A 22,641-nucleotide genomic window follows, 5' to 3' on the forward strand; every position below is an offset into this window, starting at 1 on the left:
AGTCCTAGAAACAAGGGCACATTGCCAAGGTTCAAATAAAGGTCTTTCGTTTCCCTGAAAAAGGACTTGGCTTAGGCCAGGGCCCTTTTCTTTACTTGCTTTACTCTTTTCCTACCTCTCAGGTTTTTATTTATCCACTGAATCTTTAGTCCCTGGAAGCTGCCGATTGCTTATCCACTGGCCTTCTGTCAGATTGCCCATGTTGATTTTCACGTTGATTGGTTGTCTACTTCAGACCACTCCAGCTGTCTTTCTCTCTCATTCACTCTCTCTCTTTTGCTTATTCCCTTAACGTCACCCCCCCCCCCCCTATTATGTCTTTAAACAGTATTGGGTTGAAGAGAAGCAACCCTTCCTGTAGCTAAGACACAGAAGAAAGGGCAAGCTTAGGTAAGTGCATGATGAATTTTGTGATGAAAGGTATCCAGACATCTCTCGTGGCATAACTTTATGTGCTGTAGTATACATGCATGCTCATTTACTTTCTGTGATTAAGTTGAAAATAGGCCAATATGTTTTCAAACTAGTAGGGGAAAATTAGATTAGGGCAAAGTATGTGGAAAATTTTTATTTTTTGGCTGTTTTAAACCATCATTATACTTTAAAACTGCATTTTGTTGCGCATGATACAGTTATATGTGCAAGAGAACGATTTTTTTTTATACTGTTTTTTCTCATTGCACTCTCAGCTGAGCATATATTACAGTCATTTCTACAGTAAGAGTACCTACACACATTCACATGGGCTCACGAACAAGTCCTCAGATTTACGTAATGTTTAGTTCAGAGAGGTCTTAAATCAAGAAGAAACACTAAATTTGAGTTGGTCTGCTATGGGTCAGCAAAAAAAGATGAATTGGTAACACACGCATCCTTTAATAGTGCAATGCAAATAAAATAGGAAAATAAACCAAATGCCTTTTTCTCCAGGCAGAATATAAAGCTGTATACACCCTTTTGCACATCCACACTCCCACTTAAGTTACCTTTTTACATCTTTTATTCGCTTTATACTTTATATTTGGTCATTTTAATCTCTGGTGTCTTAATCTTGCACAGTGGCACAATAATTTTCTTTGGGATGAATAACATTTCATCTTATCTATCTTGTCTTACTTATTGAATATGGAGGAGTAATAATGTAAATTATTTTAAAATTTAATGTGAATAACTTAGCGTTGAGGGTGGCATGGTGGTGCAATGGTTGGCACTGTTACCTAACACTGCTGGGACCTGGGTTCAAGTCTTCCCCTGGGTTTCATGTGTGTGGAGTTTTCATGTTCTCCCTTTGTTGTCGTGGGGTTTCCTGTGGGTTCCCTGGTCCCCCCCCCCCCCCAGGGTCCAAAAACAGGCTGAGGCTAATTGGAGTAATTAAATTGCCCATAGATATGTATGTACAGTGGTACCTCAGTTCTCAAACTCATTAGAACTCAAATTTCTTAAAAGTCAAACCAACCAGTTTGAAAAAAATTACCTAGAACTTGATCTGAATCTCAGAAGTCAAACCGTAAACAGCGACCTAAGATAACTTGTACACGCATGGAAATGAGTCACGCAGCACGTCTCTCAGCGGAAACAAAGGGTACCGCTTCAGTCTCAGCCTCGCGTTCGCTGTGATAGCATCGTGCATGTTTACACTAGCTGAATACATATATTTAGACAGTAAAATTACATTTAGACAATGATAGACAGTAACAGTAATTAGTATTATATAATAAAATACATTTTAAAATAAAGATTTCTTATTAGTTATTATAAAAATAAAAATGCATTTAATTATAATAATATTGTCGTGCCGAGCAGGGACAGAACGGGGACAAAGGTGCAGACGTCAGGGTATCGGGGAATACAGGGTTTAATTACAGGTAAGGCAGGCAAAATGCAGACGGACAATACAATGATCGGACTGGGGAAACAAACTGAAACGCGGACTAAATACAGAGGACTAATGACAACAACCAGAAACAGCTGATGACACGGGGATTCCACACGGGATTAACGAGGGGACGTGGCACACGGAAGGAGCGGACGATCTCACATTGACGGACACATTGTTTTTTTAACTTTACACATTTTTTGGATACATTTATTTTCTTACTTAACAAATTACTGTTTTGATAAATGTGCTTAGATGTGTTTAGTACAGTAGGCTATATGCTCTTCTTGTTTTATCCTGTTCATTTTGTGTTTAAAAATGCTAAAAAAAAACATATTTAGGTGAAATTTTTTGGTTTTCCGTTATTTCTTATGGGGAAAATTCGATCACACCTCGAACTTTTTAGGATTCGATCAGGAGTTCTGGACGGATTAAATTCGAGTTCTGAGGTACGACTGTATGTGTGAGTGAATGGTGCATATGTGCATGCATGCCCTGTGATGGGTCGGTGCCTCATGCTGGGTTGTTTCCCATCTTGCTCTCATACCCCCAGGACAGGATCCAATCCCCCGCAACCCAGAATAGGATCAGTGTTTCAGAAATTGGATAAAAGTTAACGATGGACAGTATATTTTATTTGCTCCATCATCATCCACTGTTCCATTACCACATATGGTAGTTTAGTTATAGCTAAACAATATATTCTTAAAAGAAAAAAATATACATGTTTTTAATAATTTCACAATATTATACATCTTTCTACTTCATTGTATTTGATTATTGTTGAACAGAATAAGTGTACCTTCTACTTCAGTAATGCACGTCAGGGTTAAAAATGATTTCCTAAGAAAATGATCATTTTGTAGAACAACATACAATGATTTTTAACTTAAAAATTGCCATATCTAACTAGTGTTTTAGCCAGTTGTAGTACATTCCAGTTTATTCCAGATCGTATTGTATTTTATTATAGACATAAGAAGGAGGGTTTAGTAAGATGAATGAATTACATATAAATATGATGAATCTTGTTTAATCTGGAAATTAGCAGAACATTTTAAACTGAATTTGAGAAAACACAGTGTGTAATTACACAGTGTGTAATTAAAGTATGGAACAGTCTTCCTTTTCGAGTAGTGTAGGCTAAAACCATGGGTTCCTTTAAATCAGAGCTAGATAAGATTTTAACAACTCTGAGCTATTAGTTACAGTAAGTTCTCCCCAAACGAGCTTGATGGGCCAAATGGTCTCCTTTCATTTGTAAATTTATTACGTTCTTATGAATCTATGTCCATTCAATACACACCTGGGTTCCACCTTTGCATCCATTAGGGTGGAGTATATAATGGAAGATGTCAGGAACAAACAGAACAGAAAACAATGGCTGATGACTTGGAGAAGCAACCCTGGGAAGCAGAGGGCTTTCTGTGACCAAGGTAGATCTGTTTAGCATATATATGTAGATGTGTATCATGTTCAGATAAAATGCTGCTAATAGGCCTGCAGCACCACAGAGACATCAGAACGAATGAAAAGGGTAGCCTTTGTTAACCATATACATTGACCTGTGATTCTATAAACTTAAATTTTGATGTCCCTTAAAAAACACTAAAGGGGACACTGATGAGGATTACATAGACAGTACATCACCATACCAGTATAAGCTGTTTGGTTTAGGTGGAAGTGGACAATTAGCATCTGCCTCTGAAAGCTCAGTCTCGGTAAGATACAGGCTGCCTGTACCAATCCCCCTTGACCTGAAATAAACAGTGCTGCATACTGTAAACAGCTTGAATGCAAAGCTCATGTTCTGTTCTAAATTAATGAGTGTAGGTGATAAGCAGTAGTTATAATTAAGGGCTCAGCTGAATTTTAGCTTCTGGATCTTTTAGACAGAAACTGGTTTATTTATTTATTTTTAATTAGTATCACCTTCGAGCTTTTCATCAGCCATTCAGCCTATTTAAATGGAAAGAACATACTACTGTGTTGTTTGGTATCGTTGAGTGCGCCACACTGAACATGGACCAGAGAAAGCAAAGGAGAAAGCTTTCTCAGGAGCTCAGAAATAAGATTATAGATAACCATGTTAAAGGTAAAGGCTATAAGACAATCTCTAAGCAGCTTCATGTTCCTGTGACCACAGTTGCCAATATTGTTAAAAAGTATGAGGTTCATGGGACTGCAGCCAACCTCCAAGGACATGGATGCAACTGGAAATGCAACACCAGGTTGATGAGAAGGATAATGCGGATGGTAGAAAAAGAGCCAAGGAAACCATTCAAGCTCAGCTCCAAGGTCAAATTACGTCACTTTCTGATCACAATATATGGGCTCCATGGAAGAAGACCCAGGAGGGCTCCACTATTGACAGAAAAACATAAAAAAGCCTGAGTGAAATTTCCCAAAATGCATGTTGACAAGCTCCAAAGTTTCTGGGAAAATGTCCTTTGGACCGATGAGACAAAACTGGAGCTTTTTGGCCAGTCACATCAGCTCTATGTTTCCAGAAGGAAAAATTAAGCTTTAAAAGAAAAGAACACCATACCTACTGTGAAACATGGAGAGGGCTCGGTTTTGTTTTGGGGCTGCTTTGCTGCATCTGGCATGGGAACCTTGAATCTGTGCAGGGCACAGACTACCAAGGCATCCTGGAGCGAAACATACTGCCCAGTGTCAGAAAGCCCAGCTTCAGTCGCAAGTCATGGGTCCTCAAACAGGATAATTACACAAATATACAACTAAAAGCACTCAAGAATGGCTGAGAGAAAAACATAGGACTATTCTTAAATGGCCCTTCATGAGCCCAGATCTTAATCCTATTGAACATCAATGGAAAGAACTATCTGTTGGCAAATGTAGATGTCTCATTGTGAAGGACAAAGATTACTATTTGGCAATGATTGCTGCAAAAGGTGGTACAGTGGTGCCTGCGGTTCACGAACACAATCCGTTCCAGGAAAGTGGTCATGAACGAATTTGTATGCGAACCAAGGCAAATTTTCCCATAAGATAGCACTGAAATTTGACTAATTAGTTCACAAGCCTACCAAATAATAATTTTTGTTAATTTTCTGGTTTTTATATTAAAAACACAATATAATGTGGCGACAGGCGGACCAAGGCATTGTGAGAGCAGAGAGAGACATGGAGACTTCACGCTTTTTATTAACAGTCATTAAAGCCCTTGTATTGTTGTTGTTGTTAATGTTAATGGTTGCATTTCCCTTCAGTCACGCGTGTGTTTGCCCGTGTCTTGTGTGTATCTGGTCCAATCCTCATGTGTATTTAGCATGTGTAAATCTTCCACCGTGTGTGCACCTTGCAGTTCGACGTCTGATAACCTTGTGTTTCCCGTCTGTGTATTTGGGTTCAGTGTGCGTTGGTTGCCTGTTGTGGTCCTTCTATTTACAATTGAACGCAGGGCATGCTGGGACACGTGCCCCACCGGTGCTACACTAGCATAAAAAAAGGAATCTGGTCGAGGAATCTGTTCATCAACCAAATTTTGTATGCGAATCAATGCATTTTTTTCACAAAATTTTTGGTCGCGAATCTAATTGTTCGTAGACCACAGCGTTCATGAACCGCAGGCACCACTGTACCACAAAATATTAAATTATGGGTACCATATTTTTTATCCATGCCATTTTCATTTGTCTAATTAAATAAAATATTCAACTTTATCAATAATCAAAACAAAGTCTGATTTGTGTTAAATATGAAATAAACAATAAGGGATGCCATTAAACTTCTGTCAGTTTCAAGTTATTTCAGAGATGCTAAAATATAAAGTGCAATACAAATAAAATGTATTATTATTATTATTTATTATATTGCCAAAAGTATTGGGACACATGCCTTTACACACACATGAACTGTAATGACATCCCACTCTTAATACATAGGATTTAATATGGAGTTGGCCCATCCTTTGCAGCTATAACAGCTTCAACCCCTCTGGTAAGGCTGTCCACAAGGTTTAGGAATGTGTTTATGGGAATTTTTGACCATGAGAACACGTTTGGTGTCTGTAGCTATGGACTCTGCAGATAGTTGCTTGGCCATAGAAACCCATTCCATGAAGTTCTCTACACACTGTTATTGAGCTAATCTGAAGGCCACACGAAGTTTGGAGGTCTGTAGCTGTTGACCCTGCAGACACTTGGCATGCGTTGTCCCCACTCCATGATTTTACGTGGCCTACCACTTTGTGGCTTCCACATTGTTATGATACCACTAACAGTTTACTATGGCTGCAACAATGAATCGATTAAATCGGTAAAAATCTATTACTAAAAGAGTTGGCAACGAATTTCATAATCGATTCGTTGTGTCGCGCGACGCGGAGACAATTGATTATTAAAAAAAAAAAACTTTAGTTGAGCGCGGCGTGGAGTGAACACACTCGGTCTCTCGCGCACTGATGCTAGCAGAGTTCGGCGCCTCATAGACAGGGCGGAGCAAAAATAAAAAAAAAACGAGCGGAGGTAGAGGAAAGATACATGGTGGAGGCAGAAAAGTCCGTGTGACCCAAGTCATCCAAGGTGTGGGAGCATTTCACACTAAATAAACAGAAAAAGTGTGTTAACTGCAAAATATGCAGAAGCGACATGGCATGGCACGGGAGCACCACGGCAATGATCCAGCATCTGAAACGCAAACATGTTGCAGTGTTTGATGAGGAGGAAGGGAGTTCAACAGCAGGGTAAGTCACTACAGAATCCAACTTTTGTTCCATTTTGAAGTGAGGAACGTAATGTCCCTGGTGCTGGTGTTTACTCGTTATCCAGCTTGACAAGCATGACAAGTTAGCGTTAGCTCGTTAATAACAGTAGTAAAGCAGGGGTGGTATAGTTACTTTGCACTTTGCATTGCAAGACTAAAGACATGTTTTTATTCACTCGCCTTTTTTGGACCATTCATTTTTCAATCTGTTGTCATGTATAGCTACACTGCAAAAAAAGCTTTTCTTACTTAGTCATTTTGTCTCGTTTCCAGTCCAAATATCTAAAAAATCTTAAATCAAGATTACTAGACAAGAAAAATGGCATGAGAAAATTAAGTGATGCTTAAAACTTCTGTTTGAGATTATATCTCATTAAGATTATTTTTCTTACCCCATTGGCAGATAATTTTGCTTGTTTTAAGCAAACAATCACTTAATTTTGAGGTGTTTTTTCAGAAAACAAGACATAATGCTATTTCATGTGTCTAGTAAATGTATCTTGATTTAAGATTTTTTAGATATTTGGACTGAAAACAGGACAAAACTACTAAGTTAGAAAAGCATTTTTTGCAGTGTATATTCTGTGCTTTGTCCCATATAGGTTATTATTGACAAATATATTTGTGTGTGTTGTACCTTTTAATTTAATTTTAAAGTTCTTTTATAGCACTTGGTCATCTTAAGCTGTGTTTAAATGTGGTGTATAAATGAACCTTGCACTTACTACATTAATGGTAATAATTTAATGAATAAGCTTCAAGTGAACTTGAGAGAGAGAGAGAGTGTGTGTGTGTGTGTGTCTTGTCAGTAATTGCTCTTTGGGTTACTTACCTTTACACAACTAGTAACTAAAACAAGTATGTATGTATGTAAGTATGTATTTAGTTGATGTAAAAATTGTGCTATTACTCATACTCCTACTATCTTTTTGATTCCAGAAAAAAACAGCAAACCATGAGAGGCTTCTTGATGGGAAATGCATGATGTACACCACAGCAAGTCGCTGTCTTGACGGATAGTATCCTCAACATGCTCCTCACTGACATGAGGCCTCTGTCGATGGTTGAAGATGACGGCTTCACTAAAATTATCCACACCTCGAACCCTGGTTACACTCTGCCCTCCAGGACTCACTTCACAAAGCTCATGGAAAGAAAATATGAAGAGACATTCAAGGAAGTGAAAACTGCAATAAACACCAACAACAACAAACTTGCTCTCACCACTGATGTATGGACAAGTGTAGCAACTGAAGCCTACCTTGGCATTACATGCCACTACATCACAGATGACTGGGACATGCAGTCATTCTGCCTCACCACCATGCCACTGCAGGCCAGACATACTACATCTAACATTGCAGAGTGGTTGGAGCAGGTAGTGGCCAGATTTGAAATTCCTCCTAGCAAAATCATTGCCATAGTCCATGACAATGGTGCTAATATCGTGGCTGCAGCAAATATCCTGGAGTAGAAGCATGGGTGGTCCTCTGCACTGGCCATACTTTGCAACTTGTGATCAATACTGCATTGAAGCATCCAAGCATTGAAAAAGCTGTCGGGGCTGCAAGATGTCTTTTAGAACATTTTAAGAAAAGCGAGCTAGCCAGAAGTAAACTCAGAGAGAAACAACAACAAATGGCCACACCAGAGCACAGCCTTGTTCAAGACATAAGCACAAGGTGGAATAGCACATTCTATATGATGTCAACTGCTTGAGCAAAGGTGGCCTGTAAGAGCAACACTGTCAGCTCTGTCACACAGAGAGGCAAAAGGTACCTGGATCTGAAACCAAACCAGTGGAGTCTGCTGGAAGAGCTTTCAACAGTCCTCAAGCTTTTTGAATGTGTCACTATGTTCATGAGTGGACAGAAATATGCAACAATATCTGCAATACCTCCACTTGTGAAGGGGCTGTTGAAGTCCACCCAGAGTGCTGTCTATGAGTCAGCCCCGCTGCGGGCTTTCCAACTCACTGCGGTGCAACAGTTGCAGAAGAGATGGAAAAGGGAGACTACTTTCTCAGATGAAGCACCAAACACAGTGATTTTCGCGATGGCCCTTGACCCAAGGTTTAGGAAACTGAGCAAGTTTCTTTGACCTGATGAAATCCTACCTGTTGAAACTAAACTGCAAACAATGTCACTTGAAGAGAGAAGGAAGATGGATGTGCAGCAGCATGGCAGTTGCAGTGTTGTTACCTCCACCAATACTACAGCTACTGAATCAACACCTCTAGTAGCCACTCTACTTGATTCACTCCTTGGTTCTGATGGTGAAGAAGAGGATAGAGCAGGCAAAGCTGAGGATGTCCACAGCCAAGTGAGGAACGAAGTCCTCACATACCTTGGAGAAAAGAGCCTTGCCAAGGAAGAAAGCCTTCCACCACAATAATGGGTTAACAATGAAAGATATCCCATGTTGGCCAGGCTAGCCAAGTCTTACCTCTGCATCCCTGCCACCTCAACACCATCTGAGCGGCTGTTTTCTGCAGCAGGCAACATAGCCTCAAAGAAAAGAGCGAGTCTGAGCCAGGAGGATGTGGACATGCTCACATTTTTGCATTGCAATGCAAAGTGTCTGAACAAAGGGAGTGAGAGAGAGTAAGTGTGTGTGTGTGTGTGTCAGTGTGAGAGTTTGAGAGTGTGTGCGTCTGCAAAAGTGTATGCGTCTGCGAGTGTGTGCATCTGCAGTGTAGTGTAGAGAACAAGTTCTGACATTCAAACAAATCCTGTTAAATTTTCCGATTTCTATTGTTCTTTATTTTTTTATAAATTATTTATTGTTCTGGCAGCTCAGGTGGAACTTTATTTAAAAAAAAAGTCTATATATTTGGCAGATGTAAAGCATTCATGTGTATGTTTTTTGTGTTAGTCCATTTTTATTTTATTTTATTATTATTATAACAGCTCAAGGAGCAACATGTTTGTGCACTTTCTAAAGATTTTAGTTCTGTTTTTGAATAAAGGGTTGGAAATTAATGCTTTTCTTGTTTTTTATCCGATTCTATGATTAATCGGGGGGAAAAAAAATCGACAGATTAATCGATTATTAAAATAATCGTCAGTTGCAGCCATACAGTTGACCCTAGAATATTTAGTAGCGAGGAAATTTCACAAATGGACTTATTGCACAGGTGGCATCCTATCACGATACCATGTTTGAATTCAATGAGCTCCTGAGGGTGACTCATTGTTTTGTAAATGTTTGTAGAAGCAGTCTATATCCCTCAGTGCTTGATTTTATACACCTTTGGCTATGGAAGTGATTGGAACACCTGAATTCACTGATTTGGAGGGGTTTCCCTATACCTTTGGCAATATATTGTAGTTGTGTTTTTTTGTGTAAGGGTACCAAGAAATTTATCCACGTCTGTATTTTTTAATTTGTCATTTATATGTCATTCTGAGTGCTTTAATTCCTTCTTTTCTACAAGAGGCAAAGCTCAAGGCTGATAACAGAAACTAGATTGAGGTAAAACCCTGCACCAATAAAATGATACAAAAAATATTAACATGATAACCACATGAATAATAATTCTGTACCCTGAGGGAAAGTTCAATGATGAATGAAGAATGATTTGCTAAAATATTTTTTTGCACTTTGGAAATCTGTGTCTCTTTTTGTGGGATCAGCAGGTATACAGTTGAATTTAGAATTTTAATTTAGTTGATAACTTGATAAGTTTAGTTGATAAGGATATCAGAGACATGTGGTTTGTTTAATTAAATAAAACTATTTTTCACACATGAAAATTTTAGTAACTCCCAGTTACTAAAATTGCACATATTCAGTCCTAGTATTTCTGGAAAAGACTGAAAAAAGGAGTGCAGTTTTCCTTTTGGTAGTTAGAAAATAATGCAGCCCTGTGAAAAAGACTCTGGGACAACCTGTGGCCAAAGTAATGCATGAGCATATGTGGTAGAGGGAAGCTGTAGGAGCCCACTACATCCTCCTCACTTATGACACACACTCTCCGGGAAGCATGAACACTGACACATCAGGCTCATTCATTCTCACGATGCCTTAAGCTTATTCAGAGCTGAGAGGGAAGGCAGTGGGTGGATAGGGGAGTGAGAAACTTACAACACCCCACTTCTGCTTCTCTTGTGTTTTAGTTTTTAAAATTAATTTCAGAAATTAAAACAACTCAAGCAGAACAATTTACAATTTTGTTTTTAAGAATAAGTAATAGAAAACGTATTACTTTTACAGCTGTATCTGTGTACATAGAAATAGTCAGAATTAATTATCAGGGTGTTTCCATGTTCAGCATCCCTGTTTACCATATACTATGACTGGATTCACATGTATACCACAATTACTCTGTGTATATGTGTGCGTAGTTGTTAGTGCTAGATGGTCAAAATGCATGGACTTGCAGTTTAGACTATGTATTCCATTTGAAGCTAAGCAGGTTTGGGCCTGCCCAGTACTTGGTTCGGAGACAAACTAGGAAAGCTGGATTGCTGCTGGAACAGGTGTTGGACTGGTTAGCCCATCTTGTAGTCTGTGTGGATCCCAGTGCAGTGACAGGGACACTGTGCTGTAAAAATGGCGCAGTCCTTTGGATGAGACGTAAAACTAAGGTCATAAAAGTATCTTTTGAAAGAGTAGGGGTGGGACCCTCAATTCCCTGGCTAAATTGCCCACTGTGGTCCTTTCACATCTGGTCTCCTAGACATCTCCTATATCTAACTGGTGAATTCCCTTCTGCCCCTTCACTACCTTAGCTACTGTGTGATGAGCATGCTGGTGCAGAATGGCTGCCATCGCATCCAGGTGGGTGCTACACAGTGGGGTTGGTTGAAGTGGTTTCACATTGGTGATGTGAAGTGCTTTTGAAGTCTTGAAAAGTGCTATATAAATGTAATGTTTGTTTTCAAAGAACTGTAGCATATCTGCACCTGCAACCTTCAAACATAATTTTGTCTGGAATACAACCCACATAAACAAATTCCATACACTCTTAAATGTCTCAAGATACTGTATACTGAGAATCAGAATCAAAGAGTCAGAATTGAGTTTATTGCCAAGTATGTTCACACATGGAATTTGCTTTGGTGGTTGGTGCCAGACTTCGAGAGATGAGCTGGGTAATATATAAATATATATACATAGAGTATGTTGAGGTACTAAAATAAATAGTTATTGTACTTGGAATATGATACAGCAGTGGAAATATATACATATTTAAGAGAGTGCATGCATGTTCTAGGATGGGGAAATAGTGATTGAGCGAGTGTTCCTGGCCTTATTGATGAGGCAGGCCGCGGTGGGGAAGAAACTGTTTCTATAGTGTGATGTTTCTCCTTCTGTGTTAGCCTTCTTTCCTACACCACCATTTTAGGCACGCATTTAATCCCCTTATCTCAGCTAACTTAGCCTGGCTTGCACGTGGCACAGGAAGTATTCCAGACAATACCACCATAGATGTTCTGCTTCTAAGCTTATCCGCGACTTCTATAAATTTATCCTGCAGAACAGCCCTCCTGCCCTTTCCTATGTCATTGGTGCCAACATGCACCACGACCACTAGATCCAGTGGTCGTGGTGGGGCTAAAAGCCTGTCCACTCAATTCGGAAGGTCCCCTACCTGGGCACCAGGCAGGCAAGACACCGTACTGGACCCTCTATCACGGGTGCACACATAACTATCTACACCTCTGATAATTGAATCCCCTACTACCACAACCTCCCTCCTCCTGGGGGTAGGCGGCTCCTTGGTGCCCAAGGGCCCACATGCCTCCCCAGTCTCTTCCGGCTCTAAAGCTGGAAGCACCTGAAAGCGGTTAGACACCGTCACTTCAGGTGATGCCACCTCTGTGAATTGTATACGCCCTTTTCTACGTCTACGACCTACGTTCACCCAGCTCTCTCGACCTACCTGTTCATCATTCTCCCCCCTCCCCACTTGTGACGTACAAACAGTTTCCCTAAAAGGTGTATTAGCTCCCTACTTTAACTCATTGTTATGTTGAATCCAAGCCAGTTGCTCCTCGAGGTCACAAACCTGGACCGTGAGTGAGTCCACTAACTTACATCGCTCGCAGACGAAGTCCGACTTGACACAAGCATCCAGAAGGGCAAACATCTTGCAAACACAACACTGAGCTGGCCCTATAATTACCTAACTCACTATGACCCCGTGCTTTACTCCCAGGACAGTATATTAATATAGCATATTTAAACTTTTAGTTGATCTAATTAACGTATAGTTAAAACAATAAAGTGCAGAGTACAATAAAACACTAAATTAACACTTTTTTAATAAATTATCCGACAGTGTCAGCAATAACAACCTTAAAATTAAACTTTTAAAATAACCAGATTAACAATTACCTACCTGAGACTTCCTGCTGAACCATGTCTAGCTAAACTAAAGCGAAGTTGCTCTAGGGAGGCCAAAAAACCACAAAAAACCCTCTCAAAGCAGGCTACTGCCGGAGCGGGGAAAAAAATGGAATATATACCAGATTCTTGTTTCACATGGTGCCAGATCTCCCTATCATGCAGTGTTTCTGCATCATTTAGAACTTAATTGAGAATGGACATATATTCAAACTTCAGTTAGTGAATTTCAAATGCATTTGAACTGTGGTTGAAAGCAGATTGCAGAATTGCAATTTGTATTGAATTTATAGAAGTAAAATTAAAATTCAACTGAATTAAAAGAAATTCATATACACGGTGTAGATGCAGCTGTTAACACCTTAATATTTTAATATGAATTACACGTAAATCTTACATACACTCTATGGACAAAAGTATTGGGTTACCTGGCCATTACACCAACTGGAACATTTATGACATCTCATTCTAAATACATTGGCATCACTATGCAGTTGGTCCACCCTTTGCAGCTATAATAGCTATAAAGTTAATGTTGGAATCACTTCTCACAACAAGGGAGAATTCCTCCCTTATGTGTAGCACATGGGGGTAATTTTTGATTTTATCTGAGAATGCAACCCTGCATGGATTCAGTAGCATTAGCTATGCCATTTTAGTGGAATCCATTTCACTTTTACTCTTGAAAAATGCTGTTTGCATGTTTTATTACAACTTTTGTTTTCCCAAGATAACTTTTATTTTGTGATCTCGAGCAAACGACTTTGGGTATGTTGCGATCAATATAAAAAAAAAAAGTCGTGACAGACAAAGCAGTGTATGTTCACGGAAACAGGTAATGTTAAAAGTTCCTAAAGTTGTACCTTTGGATTAACTATAGTTATGACTGTCGGCCAATTTACAGGCTCCCCTGTCCAATCAATAACAAGCACGTGATGATGAGTAGGTATATACCCTTTCCATTTTCAGTGCCGCTAATGTTTTTGCCATTTTTTTGCCATTTGCTTGCACATTTTTGTATTTGCTGGTGTGTGTTCATATTAGCTGTTGTGTATTTTTATTTGCTAGTGTGTTTTCATGCTTGCTGGTGTGTTTTCATATTTCCTTGCATCTTCATATTTGCTGGTGTGTTTTGCCTTTCAGGGCTTTGGTACTTATTGCTACAGACATGGTGAGCAGGATTTGGATTGGACATTTTTAGTTATTTTTCTCAGTCAGCTGTTGTTGCTGATGCAGTGGTAACAGGCTTTTTATTCCTGTTTCATCCACTTCACAATAACTCAGCAGGAAAACTCAGTAATCCAGTCTGCAGGAGGCTAGCAGCCAACAAATACACAGGAGGTTCGAGCAGCTCACAAAAGGCTTGGTACTCTGTACTTGGTCAATGTTGAAAACAGAGTGGTGGCCTCAATGAGGCCTTTGTTGGCGAGGACTGAGAAACAACACAACAAACAGTAATCACTGGCTGATATTAATACCTGCCCTCCTCTCAGTGCCTCAAATACCTCAGTCATGCACTGGATACAATGTCCACAAATGGTGTCTCTGTATTGTGCTCTCTCCCTTTGTTTTTAAATGACTGAGGTACAGTATTTTCTCAATTTTTAACTTTTTGGCACAGAGAGAGGGCTGCCTGGTTTTCTCAGTTTACCTGTGAACAGCAAATCAGCTGGGTATCTGGTAGGCAGACAGTCTGCCAAGAAAACAGAAGGGCAAGAGCTCTTCTCTCTGTCAGCTTATTGAAGCGTAAAACTCTTTTGCATTAATGGACTGTTTCAAAGACTGTTAGCTGGAGCAGGTAGTATGGGTGGGAATCACAGGGAAAGGAGAGGGTCATTTCTTATAACCAAAAGCACATATTACCAGAACAGACATCTACATACCTAGGAAGAGTATGTCTATTTAGATATAATGCATGTCAGATACAAAGCTAGACTGCATGTTTTTTGTGCTGTGATGACATCAGTGATTTAATGTTACAGGTGCTATGGCGTAGATAGATTATTTAGAGTGGGTGCATTAACCTGTATGGGATTCAACAGAGGGAGACCCCCTTGGTTAACAGAATGATACTTCATTGATCTTTATTCTCTCTTTGTCTAAACCATCTTGCTCTCCAGACACATGTAGCTGAGAGCAAGCTTGGCAGCAAAGCTAGAAGTTAAGGGTCTTGCTCAAGAGTCCACAGATGTGATTATTCTGCTGAGGCTGGGCTTGAATCAATGATTTTCTGATCACAGGCACAGTGGCTTAGTCCACTGAGCCACACACTGTCCCCTCAATTTTGCCAACTGGGGTGATGGAACCCCTTAATTGAGCTACATTGCTATGTGCCTCACTTCAAGATGTATAGGAGCCATGAGACGATATGTAGGATAATTAAATACTAAATTTATTCTAACTTATAGATCATTCAGGTGTTACGGCTCCGGGGCATGGTGCCGGTAAGAAAGGATGGTGAGGATCCACTTGCAGCTTGGAGACAAACAAGGGTTTATTAACAAAACAGAACACACTGGGAAGAGCACAAAATAAAGGGACCACGAGGGGTCAAAAAGCTAACTCGGAAACCAATAACTATAAAAATCATAAAGTAACCAAACAAGGAAGCAGGGTAACACAAGTAGAAGCATTATAAAAACCAGCAGTGCCACACACTCAGCCCACTGAGATAAGCAACAGTTCAGGGAACAGGGAAATACACTAGGGATAAACACACTGACGTTAAAAGGCAAGAGACAGGGAGGACAGGATGGCCAGCAACACTCGCTGACCAAAGAAGGGAAAGGACACAAAGCACAGGGTCAGATGGATGCCAACCCTGACATCAGGCTTGTGTGCATTTTGGGTAACAAATACTAGATGGATAAAAACAGCAAATCTCCTTAATTAGCTGTGCACTTCTTCCTGAAATTCCATGCTAAATCCTGGGCCTTAATGTTTCCTGAAGACCAATTTTTTTTTTTTTATCTTGGCCAGCAGTAAGTGTAACCCATGTACAATATCTAGGACTGCATGTGATACATTTCTCAATGGTAACCCTCAATGTGCCTCTGCCTGGTACTCCTGTCACTGCTGTGTTTTATGGCTTTCTATTCCTATGTGAGTATTTCAAATATTTCACGTAGGGGTCAAAGCCATTTGCTACAGAGTGGAAAATCAGCAAAAGGGAGACTCATTTAACTACACCAAAACTTCATGCAAAAGCAGATCAGACATCAACCTTAAATTAAAAAAGAATAACTTGATGATTTAAGATATTTTAGATAACTCTGAGCACACTGTACAAGCATGGTTGAGGTCCAGCAATTCATCCTTGTCCCCTGTAGAGGACATTATGTTTTTGCTCATATCATTCATACTACATATGCCACTCTGCAAATTCCTGTTGTTTCTTAAAGAGGACAGTTAGAGCTTTAAGATGACATTACATGTTTGCAGATGTGACCTTGCCAACCTCCTCTTCCTGCCAAATAAATTTTTTTTAATCAATATGATTTTTTTTCTCCCCTGGATCTCAAGACGATAAAAGTATAGAGCTCTAAAATGAATAAATTGTTAGTAAAAAATAGCAACAAAAAGTACAGGTTGATCTCACACTGAATTGTTACATTTGCACATGACTCAACTACTCTTTGTTCTCTAAATATACCGACCACAAATACTCACAAGAGATTTGCATATAAAATGTGATAAGATTTTAACCCTTATCACCTTCTGCATTGGATGGCAGTAGATGTTGGCATGATTGTTATGCCCTGCTCGTGCCGATCCTCCTGTGTGCCACGCCACCCTCATTACCTCATGTGGAATCCCTGTGTCATCAGCTGTTTCTCATTGTGTTTCATTAGTTCTGTGTATTTAAGTCCGCATTACAGTATATTTCCCCAGTCCGGTCATTGATGTAAGTTCTATGTGGTATTTTGTGGTCCTGTTTGTGTTCTCCACGAATAAATCCCTCATTTCCCCACCTCCTTGACTCCTGACCCTGCTTCCTTGTTCTGTACCCCCTCAAATATGACAATGATAAGCCTCCAGGAAATGAAAACTGTTATGCCAGAGGTTAACCTGAAAAGCTTCAAGCCTAAAAAGTAATTTTCTTTAAGAATAGCCAATGTAGTTTGCAGTCATATCTTGCCAGTCCTATTAGTGAATTGTCATGTCCCAACAAGGGTAAGTCAGGATGTCTCTACATATTCTCTCAGTCTAAGATTAGTGACAACACTTTATCTACAGGTGACGTGCTTAGAACACCTCTAGGGCAAGCTTTTAATTAAACCCGTGTTATTAACTATCAGCACTTGGGCATAAATGTGTTTTTAATAGCTACAGTATGTATTCCACATAGGAAGATGCCACATTTTCTTATGCATGTCTGCACTCTGATGCATGCAGTGAATTGTCAATGCAGTGAGTAAGTAGAAAACTGAGCTAAAGGAACAGCTGGAGATTGATTTTGTAGCTGCCAGGTGTCACACCCCGCTCCGTCCGCTCCTGATGTGTGCCACGCCCACCTCGTTACCTCGTGTTCAGCCCTGAATGTGATCACCTGGGTCCTGTTATGTCTAGCTCGTCTTTTGTATTTAGTCCTCGTCTGAGTCCGTCTTCCCCAGACTCGTCATTGTAGTGTCAGTGTATTGTCCGTTGATGTCTCTGCTCATCCGTTGTCCGTCAATAAAACCCCGTTTACCTATGAGTACGGCTCGATTCGCCTACTTTCCGGTTCGCCTGCCCTCGAAACGTGACAGAATGACGAGTCTCTGAAACAAGCTCAGCGCTACCGGGGAGGTTCTCTCCATGGAGGACGAGGTGATCAAGTGGACGAACCAGCTGGATCACTACCCGGATCCCGTAGCCCGCTGGCTGGTGGACGGCTGTTGGGAGCTCCTGGATAGGAGGTTCCATACCGGCGAGGAGCAGCTGCTTGAGCAGGTGGGCGAAAACCTGCGGCAGCTGAGGGAGAGAGCGGCAGTTTGGCTACCCCACCCGGGGTATGCCGCCCGGGAACCGCCCCCCGACTCACTTCAGGCCACCTTTCCGGTCTCGAGAAGGACTACTCATCAAAAGCGCAAAACTGAGCTTAACGCGGCTACGGCCGCTCAACTTCCCCACTGTGGGGAACTGCCCTGGGTCCCAGAGGGCTCCGCTCACCCCCACGCAAAGGAAAAGCGCCGTGGAAAAGGGAAGAAAGCCGCCCCAACGCTCTTCCTGGGGGCGTGCTCCCTTCTCCCCGCCTGGGATGACGTCGTCCCTGCCCGCCTTGCCAGCTTCGGCGAAGAGCAGCCGCCTCCGATGGAGGAGTATTTGTATCGGCCGGAGCGTCTGGCCCGCTGCGGCGCCCCCTGCTGGCCGTGTGATGGCGGCGCCCCCTGCTGGTCGCACGCCCAAGGCGCCCCCTGCTGGCCAAGTGACTGCGGCGCCCGCCGAGACGCCCCCTGCTGGCCACCTGCCCGCGGCCCTGCCTGAGGCCGTCTCTCCCATCCTGCCCGCGGCCCTGCCTGAGGCCGCCCCTCCCGTCACGCCCGCGACTCTGGCTGCCCCGCCTGCGGCCACGCTCGAGGCTCCGGCTGCCCTGCCTGGTGCCTCTTTAGAGGCCTTGACAATTGTCCGCCCGGCTCTGTCCTCCCTCCTGACTCCCTCGCCCTTACCCCGGCAAGGCCGACGCCCCCCAGGACCCCGCCTTTCAGTGTCCCGTAAGGGACGAGGACATAGGCGTCGGGCCCAGGTCCCGCCCGCCCTGCCCCCTGGCTCGCCCGTTTGGCCCCTGGCTGTGGCTCGGTGGCTGCCTGCGGGTCCTCCGGCTCGGGGTCGGCGGTCCCCTCCGGGTCCCCCCCTGGTTCCTCGGTGCCGGTCCTCGGTCCCGCCTCCGGCTCCGTGTTGGCCGCCTCCGGGTCCCCCTGCTCCGGCTTGGCGTCGGACGGCGCCTTCCCCGGCTCCGCCTCCACCTGCCGCGGCTTCCCTCTCCTGCCTGCCTGCACCGGTGTTCCCTCCTGCTCCCTCCATGTCCCCTCCTGCTCCCTCCTCCCTCTCGCCTGCGGCCCCTCCGGCCGCTGCCCGTCGCCCGCCTGGGTTCCTTCGGGCTCCCCTTGTTCCTCCTCCCTTTCCCTTTCTGCCTCCTGTCTCTGCTCCTCTGCGTCTCCTTCGTTCACTCCTGGCCCCTTCGTGTCGCCTGTGGATGTTCCTGTTGTCTCCCTTTTCGGTTCTTTGTCGTGTCCTGTCTTTCCTTTCATCCTTGTTCCTGTTCTGTGTCTCTGTCTTGTTCCCTGTTCTTCGTTGATGGTTTTTGGTTTTGTCTTCCAGGTCCTGTTCCCCGGTCTTGTCTCGTCCGTCGCCTCCTCTCGGACGCGCCCGGTGTGCGTGCCTTTGGGGGGGGGGTTCTGTCACACCCCGCTCCGTCCGCTCCTGATGTGTGCCACGCCCACCTCGTTACCTCGTGTTCAGCCCTGAATGTGATCACCTGGGTCCTTTTATGTCTAGCTCGTCTTTTGTATTTAGTCCTCGTCTGAGTCCGTCTTCCCCAGACTCATCATTGTAGTGTCAGTGTATTGTCCGTTGATGTCTCTGCTCATCCGTTGTCCGTCAATAAAACCCCGTTTACCTATGAGTACGGCTCGATTCGCCTACTTTCTGGTTCGCCTGCCCTCGAAACGTGACACCAGGTTAATAGCATGCCACAACTCCAGTCCCCAGTGGAGGGTCTGCTGAGTCAGGCTGTTGTTAAATGAACCTCTCTGTTCTGCTTTTTTAATTAGACTCATTGTGAGTGTGTGATGGAATCTTCTTTGCTCTTGCATGGTGAGTTAACTTCAGATGAAATTGTGTTGCAAGACTTTCTGTCTATGGGAACCATGAGTTTGGAGAATAATGAGTTATGAGGGTTGATTTGTCTCTACAGTCATGTCCGAAATTGTCGGCACCCCTGGAATTTTTCCAGAAAATGCACCATTTCTCCCATAAAAATGTTGCAATTACAAATGTTCTGTTATACACATGTTTATTTCCTTTATGTGTATTGGATAAACACAAAAAAGCAGAGAATACTAAGCCAAATTTGACATTGTCACACACAACCTCAAAATAATTATTGGCACCTTTTCAAAATTGTGGGTAAATTGTTTTATTTCAAGCATATGATGCTCGTTTGAACTCACCTGTGGCAAGAAACAGGTGCTGGAAATATAGAAATCACACCTGAAGCCAGTTAAAATGGAGAAAAGTTGACTCAACCTTTCTGTTGTGTGTCTTTGTGTGCCACACTAAGCATGGAGAACAGAAAGAAGAGCAGAGAATTGCTTGAGGACTTGAGAACAAAAATTGTAGAAAAATATCAACAATCTCAAGGCTACAAGTCCATCTCCAAAGATCTTCATGTTCCTTTGTCCACTGTGCACAACATAATCAAGAAGTTTACAACACATGGCTAATAGCTAGCTATTCTCTCTGGATGTGGACAGAAGAGAAAAAATGATAAAAGACTGCAATGCAGGATAGTCTGAATGGTGGATAAACAGCCCCAATCAACTTCTAAACAAATTCAAGCTGTTCTGCAGGGAGAACGTTGAGTGGACAGATGAGACCAAGGTAGAGCTTTTTGGCAAAGCACATCATTCTACTGCTTACAGAAAACGGTACAAAGAAAAGAACACGGTACCTACAGTCAAACATGGTGGAGGTTTAAAGATTTTTTTCTGCCTCTGGGTGCCTTGATTGTGTGCAAGGCATCATGAAATCTGAAGACTACCAGAAGATTTTGGGGCGCAATATAGGGCCCAGTGTCAGAAAGCTGGGTCTGCGTCAGAGGTCATGGGTGTTCCAGCAGGACAATGACCACAAACACACCTCTAAAAGCACTCAGAAATGGTTTAAGACAAAGAGTGATAGCGTTATGAAATGTCCCCATCTAAATCCAATTGAACACTTAAGGAGAGATCTCAAAATTGCTGTTGGGAGAAGGCACCCTTCAAATCTGAGAGACCTTTTAGCAGTTTGCAAAAGAAGAGTGTTAGAAAAATCCAGTTGAGAGGTGTAACAAGCTTGTTGATGGTTATAGGAAACGATTGGTTTCAGTTATGTTTTCCAGAGGGCGTGTAACCAAATATTAAGTTGAGGGTTCCAATAATTTTGTCCGGCCCAGTTTTTGAGTTATTTGTGTGAAATTAAGTCAAAGTTGGCTTTTTTCCTGTTTTTTTGTTGTTCCAATGCACATAAAGGAAATAAACATGTGTATACCAAAACATTTGTAATTACAACAATTTTCTGGGAGAAATAGTGCATTTTCTGGAAAAATTCCAGGGGTGCCTTTAATTTCGGCCATAACTGTAGATGTAAATTATCCTACATCTCTGTGAGAAGGTCAGTTCCTGGGGTGGCAGAAAACCTCCCAGGCACAGGGAAATGTCTGAATTCTCAAATTACAGAGAGTTATCAATGAATAATATGTGTGCACATGTTTTTCAGGCAATTAACAGGATGAACGTTTTCGGCTATTCTTTTTGATTAATTTCTCTTGAACTAGAAATATGCAAAAACAAGAACAGCTATCTGCAAATTCAGCACAATTTCAGCAGTCAGAATATGTTTATTTAAGCCCAACTCTGAGTAGAATGATGATGTAACAAAACCTGGATTTGCCTTCAGCATGGTTAGATGCAATAGCAAAGCAGGGGGTTTGGAGAACAAATAAAGGCATTAGGCATGTTACACTCATCATTACTAGATGCCGATTCAGTTTATTTTCTGGGTTAATAGATTTAGCTTTTCATTACAGAGAATCAAAATTTTTCTGTACATTCGCTGCACAAATATTCCAATTTTACATACAGTAATAATATTTTGAATCAAGAGCTATCTCTGACTGATTAAACATTTTCATTTTTTTCATTCCATAATTGCTTTTCTGATGAATTTAGATTAATCACGATTAAATATCATTAATTTTTATGCTATATTAATTGCATTTCATTTTGCATGAGCAAACAGACTCAAGAAAAAAGGGAATATATATGCACTTAACATGTTTATTGAACATCTTGAACATGAGTTGGATGCATTCCATCTGCCACAGAAGTGCAATACCATGGACCCATATCAAAAAGCAAGATTTTTTGCTTAGCCGGACAACTGGAATTAAGTTTAACTCCAAAAGAGCTCTAAAAGCTGAAATCACATATTTGCAGGATAGTAAGGTCCATATAATTGAAAATGAAATTGATATAGTAAATGAGTTTAATGATTATTTTTCACGGGTGTTCACAGTAGAGAACACAAGTAACTTACCACCAATTAGTACGAAAACAACGTTGTCTATGACCAATATATGTATAACTGAGGCTGATGTGGTACTAAGCCTATCTAAACTCAAAATAAATAAATTGCAGGGCCCTGATGGCATCTTACCTATAGTTTTAAAAGAGATGAGGGATATAATTAGCCAACCTTTAACTTTAATATTCCGGAAATCGTTTTCTGCGGGTGCGGTACCTTCAGATTGGAAGCATGCTAATATAACACCAATATTCAAAAAAGGGGATAGAAGTAATTCAGCAAACTATAGGCCAATCAGTTTAACTAGCATTACTGGAAAAATAATGGAAGCTATAATCCAAGTGAAAATGGTAGATTACCTGGATTCAAATAACATTCTGAGGGATAGCCAACATGGATTTAGGAGAGGTAGATCCTGTTTA

The 22,641-nt window shown here is 41.6% G+C and overlaps 1 protein-coding gene across 3 annotated transcripts in view; it reads left to right on the forward strand.

Moving 5' to 3' along the window:
- Nucleotides 1–22,641, forward strand: part of LOC111834425 (uncharacterized) — a 44,257-nt gene that overhangs the window by 1,311 nt on the left and 20,305 nt on the right. For 2 of the 3 annotated variants that reach the window (XM_072715783.1, XM_072715781.1), the window contains exon 2: nucleotides 329–390. The gene's annotated coding sequence lies outside the window, so the exon portion shown is untranslated. Of the gene's footprint in view, nucleotides 1–328; nucleotides 391–3,208; nucleotides 3,313–22,641 lie in introns of all 3 variants that reach the window. The other variant, XM_072715782.1, reaches the window with a different exon arrangement.

The sequence above is a fragment of the Paramormyrops kingsleyae genome, chromosome 8 (assembly GCF_048594095.1).
Source record: "Paramormyrops kingsleyae isolate MSU_618 chromosome 8, PKINGS_0.4, whole genome shotgun sequence".
Taxonomy (NCBI): domain Eukaryota; kingdom Metazoa; phylum Chordata; class Actinopteri; order Osteoglossiformes; family Mormyridae; genus Paramormyrops; species Paramormyrops kingsleyae.